The 7565-nt window shown below is 42.1% G+C and overlaps 1 pseudogene; it reads left to right on the top strand.

The window, feature by feature from the left end:
- Positions 1 to 3369: 3369 nt before the first annotated feature.
- LOC101658066 overlaps positions 3370 to 7565 on the top strand; it is a 10297-nt pseudogene continuing 6101 nt past the window's right edge.

Raw genomic sequence — 7565 nt, forward strand, 5'->3', positions numbered from 1 at the left:
AGTTTATTGTGCCAACCTGACCGATAAACACATGTGGGATTAATTGAAGGGCGGAGGGATAAATGGCTCAGTGAGCCTCGCCTTTTGAGTTCTTGGGTCTTTTGCTTTGTGATGGTTGCACCAGGGTGTAGCTGCCTTAGCAGTTCCCTGCTTCAGCTGGCAAGGCTGACTTCCTGCAAGATATCCCCGAGGAGAAGCCACATGGACCTACCCCGATGCAGCCCTGGGTGCTGCTGCAGCAGCCATGTGGAGACCTCTGCCAGTGCTGAGATGCTTACACATTCACTAGTTCGGCTTTCCTCCTACAATGGACATCGTTACGTCTGTTTTGTGAGATGGAGGAGGACTTTGTGGATTGGTGTTGGACATATGGGTTAATGGATTAATGTTGGACTTGTGGGCTTGGGCAGCATTGGGTTGGGATGTTTTCTTGATGCGCACTTAACCTTTTATAAAACTCTCTTATACGTGAGTTGCTGTGGATTTGTTTCTCTAAAGTACCCAGACTAATACAGTTGAGATAGAACATCTGCATTGCAACATGGATTTTGTGACTTCTCTGGTCATATATCTGGGAAGTAAAAAACAGATTATGCACAAACTATCAAATTCCCCATGTTTCTCAAGCTTCCCTAAAGATTCTCATTCAGAGGACAGGTAGATCCAGGAAATTTTACTTATAACTTGTACCTGTGGTGCCAGTGAGCTACTTAATATGGATGGCTCATCTAGACGTAGTACTCTATTTTGTCATGTATTTATAAATCCTAACCTCTATGGTTTCATTTTGGAGTGAGCTGCCCATTACGTTAATCAGGCAGGATTAAGGGGGGATGTATCTTGAATCATCACCTTACTTGAGGATATGACGCAAGTCACTACCCTTTGTTTCATTAATAATATGGTATAGTGAAGTGAAAATACATAATATGATTCTTCTATACATCTCTCTATTAGTCCCACCAAATGATTGGGTGGAATTATACGGATAGGATGTGCAAAACACTAGCACAGGGGATTGGTCCATTTGGGTTGCCGTTCCCCTGTGCATAAGAGAGCCAACCCCGAAGAAGAAAGAGAACATTCCTGGGACCATCACAGAAGAAGAGTCAGGAGGGACACATTTGAGATCCCTCCTTGCCTGAAGTGGTGCCGTCACTAGAGGCCAAACCACACCGAACCGGATGCTGAGGCAAGGAGACCATGAAATCGGGCAGAGAGTCAGTGCCAAGGCTGTCACACTGTGAGCCAGAGCAGCAGTTAGGCTGCCTGGCTCATGGAGGCAGAGTCCAAGTGACCATGTGGCTGAGAGACTGAGAACCAGAGTGAGAGACATGGCTGCTGACTGAGGAGAGACATTACCATAGACATCAAATGGTATCCTTACTGTTTTATGATCCTGGCTTGTGATAGCTTGTTAACTTCCCTAATGAACTCCCATAATCATGAGTACTATTTTTGAGATCCAAGTGGTCATTGCAATGTATTATCAAATCCATCAGAAAAGTTGAGTCTTGTGGGAGGAAGGTTTGGCATCAGAATAGGTAAGGAAAGATGGAGTGTAGAGGCATGGTTGACCTCTGCCTTGTGGCAATTGGCCTTGGGCTGGCATGTAGGTGGATTCTCCTTTTCTCCTGCATGGCCAAAGGAGGTCATGTGTGGCCCTCATGCTGTTTTCTCATATAGTCTGTATCCAAAATATACGAATGCTACTACACAGTCCCCTCTTTTGCTCTAGATCTTGCACCTGGATCATTATCCTCTGATCTCTGGTTCTTAGAACTTGAGCTAGCAGTCTATCACTGATTCACCACTGTCCACAGTCTTGTGAGCAGACAGCCTGTCTTCTAACCTGCCAGTTTGGGTTCATCAGCACCTGCCGCCATGTAAGGGAGGTTAATCCTCCCAACTGATGGATTTGGAACTATCTAACCTCCACAACTGTGTAAGCCATTTCCTTGGTAGTTCATGAGTTTTGCGAGACATTGCAGTGAATTACAAACCCTGGGCAAAAGGAAAGAGTTTTGGTGTTGTATTCATTACATAATGGGCTAATTTCAAGGTCAGAAGTTCAAACCCACCAGCTTCCCTAAAGGAGAAAGATGAGGCTTTCTTCTACCTTAAAGATTTGCAGCGTTGGTGGCTCTGAGTTATAAGTGGCTCCATAAGAGTGAGTAAGAAGCCAGGAGGGAAGGTACTGAGAGAAGGAGGAGCAGTTGATGTTAGAGATGCAGGACCAGAAGAGCAGTTTGGAAAAACTGGACATTTGATACATCTCTACCCTCTTCATTGGAACTAGTCATAAACTCATCCTTCTAAAAGATATTATTCATGCAGCACCCAGATGAAGAGAACTGGGTAATGTTAATTGTTCCCAACCTTGGCAGCACATTGGAATTTGGAGATTTTTTTAAAATACTAATGTTTGGCTCCTTTCCTTGGAGATTTTGACTTAATTAGTTAGTCTGGTATGGGATTTTTTTAATTTCTCCAGCAGCCTTTAATGTGCAGCATAATTTGAAAGCCACTTGGCTGGATGACATGTGATAAGGTAGATTTGTAATACCGAACAAGGTACAGATTAACAGTTTAATGCTAACCTATGAGGAGATTCCTTCAAGGGAAAGACAGGATTTGGCATTGATTCTTTCCTGATCAGGATTTACCAATGACTAGATATACAGAGAATCATGCTTAACAATTTTTCAAGTCTATTAAAGAAGGAATAGTAAATTATTTGAAAGGCAGAGTTAGAAATTAAGAAGTTGTTTACCAGGATGCAACCAGGAACAGTCGTCATGCCAAACACATGACTGCATGAAAAGAGAGTAGAAATGACGTAATTCCACAGCAGACTATTTTTCTTTAACTAAAGTGTTTTGTCTGGTATTGAGCTCCATAAATGTTTGCAATATCATATGATTACAAAAAAGTATTGTTTTCCATGAATAGCAATATGATATTTGGCCCAAAAGAAGTAGTAACCCTTCTCCATAATGAAAGTAGAGACATCACAGATACTTAAGGAATAGAGGAGGGGGACTGCCCATTTGCAGAAGGAAGCACGGAAGGTGGTTTGAAGAAGGAAAAACAGGGTCAAGGAGCATAACAGAAGTCGGACGCTGCCTGCACCTATTTGAGAGGTTGGTTGAAAGGCTGCTGCGGTGGGGACCCATCGAGTGTGACCCTGTACACAACAGACTAGAATGCTGCCTGGGCTCGCCGCAGCCTCACACTTGTTCTTACGTTTGAGCTCATTGTTACAGCCACGGTGTCAATCCATCTTGTTGAGGGTCTTCCTCTTTTTCGTTGTTCCTCTACTTTATCACGCATGGTGTCCTTCTCCAGGGACTGACTTCTCCTGACAACATGGCCAAAGAACATGAGCTGAATCTCCCACTCCTGCCTCTAAGGAGTATTCGGACTGTACTTTCCCCGAGACAGATCTGTTGGTTCTTTTGGCAGTCCATGGTACTTTGAAAAGTCTTTTCCAGCATCATAATTCAAGTGTATCAATTCTTCCTTAGTCTTCTTTATTCAGTGTCCAACTTTCACATGTATATGAAGCCATTGAAAATATCATGGCCTGGGTCAGGCACACCTTAGTCCTAAAAGTAAGGCCGTGATTCTCAACACTCTAAAGAGTTTTGGGCAGTAGACTTACCCAATGCAACGCATCACTTGATCTCTTGGCTGCGACTTCCATGAGCATTGACTGTAGATCAAAAAAAGATGAAATCCTTGACAACTTCAACCTTTTCTCTATTTACCATGATGTCACCTTTTAGTCCACATGTGAGGATTTTAGATTTCTTTACATTGAGTTGTAGTCCATAGTGAAGGCTACAATCCTTGATCTTCATCAGCAAGTGCCTCAAGTCCTGCTCACTTTCAGCAGGCAAGGTTGTGTCGTCTGTACCACTTGTCTGTCCAGGGGTCATACTGTGGTGCCTCATTTGTGGCTGTGAGGCTGGAAGCTACATCACTGGTATTTTGAATAACAGCAGAGTCTTGTGGAATAAAAATTAGATGCATACGGAAGACATTCATAATTAAAACTAAGAGCAATGGAAAGACGAGCAGAAGCTATTAGATGACAGACTAAGGCTTACAGAGAAGTCCAGAGGTAAAGCGAATTGCCTTGGATAACAATGGATTCTCCATCACCAAAAGCCTTTCAGGTCTAGAAGAAAGTAACAATAGGTGGGCCCATCTTCCAACATGATCATTTTTTGATCCATTGATTATTACACTTGCAAGGTCATAGAGCTTATCAGAAAAGCTAACTTATCCAAAATGTGTGTTATAGCTTTGCACTTGCCTGTGTTGGGTAAAGAAACAAGGATGATTTTTATCCTAAGCAATAAGCTTCTCCCAGCCACATCCCAACTTGAGTTTTCCCTTTTGTTCCATATGCTCTCTCTTTTTTTTTTAATGGTTCTGGCCCGATAGTCTTCTATTTCTTTTTGGTATAATCCAGTCTTAAGTCTTAAGAAGAATAATTAATTTAGCAAATGCAAGTTGTAGACTTTTTACTTTTTTGTTGCACTGTCTGTTCAAAAAAGTTTCCTTTACTGAGTTCCAAGTTTTTAAAAATCAAAACAATGCATAAATATGGGTCCTGGTAACATAGTGATCCTATTTGTATTCCTAGTTCTGCCTATGGTCTGCTTAAATTGCTGCCTTCCCATCTACTACATTACTCCTTTCTTCTATGACACAGGGAGAGTATTCTGTCAGCTCACAAAATATTTCCATTCCCAAAAGGCCATCCCTTCTCTTCGGTCCATATTTCTACCATGATTCCTGGGTGGGAATGATATAATGTGTGAAACCAAACAAGGTCACATATTGTGCATCCTGATCAATGTGTTCATTTCTAAAATAATTCATTTTACGCAATGAAACATTATCATTTGTCGAGCTCGTCAAGCACACCTGACATATCAGAAAGATCACATAATCCCTGAGTTGTTGAGCATTATAAAACTGTTGGTCATTTTTTAATGCGTGGTAATTGAACACCTACAACAAACCAGCTCACTGCTAGTGCCTGGGTGGAGTGAAGAGCAAAATAGGATCCTAAGCCTGGCCTCATAGAACCTGGTGGCTGGGGGAGTAGGGCACTCTATTAGTCTGGGTACTTCAGAGAAATAAATCCACAGCAGCTCATGTATAAGAGAGAGTTCTATATAAGTGTGCATCAAGAAAACATCCCAACCCAATGCTGTCTAAACCCACAAGTCCAACATTAACCCATATGTCCAACACCAATTCACAAAGTCCTCCTCCATCTCACAAAACAGAGGCAATGATGCCGACTACAGGAGGAAAGCTGAGTCAGTGAATGTATAAGCATCTCAGCGCTGGCAGGGGTCTCCACATGGCTGCTGCAGCAGCACCCAGGGCTGCATCGGGGTAGGTCCATGTGGATTCTCCTCGGGGATATCTTGCAGGAAGTCAGCCTTGCCAGCTGAAGCAGGGAACTGCTAAGGCAGCTGCACCCTGGTGCAACCATCACAAAGCAAGAGACCCACGAACTCGAAAGGCAAGGCTCACTGAGCCATTTATCCCTCTGCCCTTCAATTAATCCCACATGTGTTTATCGGCCAGGTTGGCATACTAAGCTAACTAACTCACCAACCACATTACTCTGTAAAAGAAGGAAAATAATCTGGTTGATGTACATATATATATATAATTATAGCCACAGTCTGTACAACAGAAGGAAACATTACGCAGTTCTTGGCCATCATCGCAGTTGTTCTTGCGTGAGTGAGCCATCGTTGTACCCACTGTGTCCATCCATTTTGTTGAAGGTTTTCTTCTTTTTCACTGACCTTCTACTTTCCCAAGCATGATGTCCTTCTCCAGGGTCTGATCTCTCCTGACAATGTGTCCAAATTACAGAAGACGAACTCTTCTATCCTTGCCTCTAAGGAGAATTCTGGCTGTACTTTTCCCAAGACAGATTTGTTTATTGGTAGTCCACGGTACATTCAATATTCTTTTCCAGCACCATATTCAAATGCGTCGATCTTCTTTGGTCTTCCCTATTCAATTTCTAACTTTTACATGCTGCCCTATAGGAGAAAGATGGATAGTGTGAGGCACACCTTAGTACCCAAAGGAACATCCTTGACTTTCAACCAGTGCTCTCAACCTTCCTAATGCTGCGACCCTGTAATACAGTTCCTCATGTTGTGGTGACCCTATATGTGGGCGTATCTGCGTGTGGGCAGATCCGCCTGGAGATGGTAGAGGAGTGTCTCCATTCCGAAGACCATCGGGAATATGGTCTTAGGAAAACCCTGTGCAAGGGTTGTTTGACCCCCAAAGGGGTCACGACCCACAGGTTGAGAACCACTGCCAGTCTAAGATTAGGTCTTGTGCAGCAGATTTACTCAGTACAATACATTAAATGATCTTTTGACTACTGCTTCCATAGACATTAATTGTGGATCCAAGCAAGATCAAATCCTTGATAATGTCTATCTTTTCTCCATTTTGTATGATGTTATCTATTGGTCAAATTATGAGGATTTTGGTTGTCTTTACATTGAGTTATAATCTGTACCGAAGGCTGCAATCCTTGACCTTTATCAGCAAGAGCTTCAAATCCTCCCCACTTTCAGCAAGCAAGGTTGTGTCATCTGCATATTGCAGGTTGTTAGCAAACTTTCTACCAATACTTATGCCCCATTCTTCATTTAATCCAGATTCTTTTATTATTTGCATTGCATACAGGTTGAATGGTATGGTGAGAGGATACAACCATGATAGACACCATTCCACATTTTAATCCACGTGGAACTATACTCCATTGGTCTGTTCACACAAGTGCCTCTTGATATAGGTACAAATTCCACAGGAACACAATGGGATGTTCTGGAGTTGTCATTCTTCATAAGGCTATCCACAGTTTGTTATGATCCAAATAGTCGACTGTTTAGCATAGTCAATAAAACACAAGTAAATGTCTTTCTGACATTAGCAGTGATATCTCTGGTTCCACCCTTTCTTCTGAATTCTGCCTGAACCTCTGACAGCTCCTTCTCAATGTACTGCTGTGACTACTGTTGGATGATCTTCAGCAAAATTTTGCTTGCTTGTGATATTAATGCTATTGTTCAATAATTAGAGCATTCTGTTAGGTCATCTTTCTTTGGAATGGGAATAATATGGATCTCCTGTCAGTTGACGAAGTAGCTGTCTTCAAAATTTCCTGGCATAGTTGATTGAATGCTTCCAGTACTTCATCAGTATGTTGAAACGTTTCCAATGGTATTCCGTCAATTCCTGGAGCCTTCTTTTGGCTAATGCTTTCAGGGCAGTTTCAAATTCTTCTTTCAGTGTCCTTGTTTTCTTGGCCATATGCCACCTCTTGAAATAATTGAATGTCGACTAGTTCTTTTTGATACAGTGACTATGTTTTCTTTCCACCTTTTGATGCATCCTGAATCATTAAGTATTTTGCCCATGGAATCTTTCAATAGTGCAACTCAAGGTTTGAATTTTTTTTCTTGAGTTCTTTCAGCTTAAGATGTGCTGAGTTTGTTCTTCCC

Source organism: Echinops telfairi, unplaced genomic scaffold (genome assembly GCF_000313985.2).
Source record: "Echinops telfairi isolate 266 unplaced genomic scaffold, ASM31398v2 ScPeMD7_3533;HRSCAF=4204_0, whole genome shotgun sequence".
NCBI lineage: Eukaryota > Metazoa > Chordata > Mammalia > Afrosoricida > Tenrecidae > Echinops > Echinops telfairi.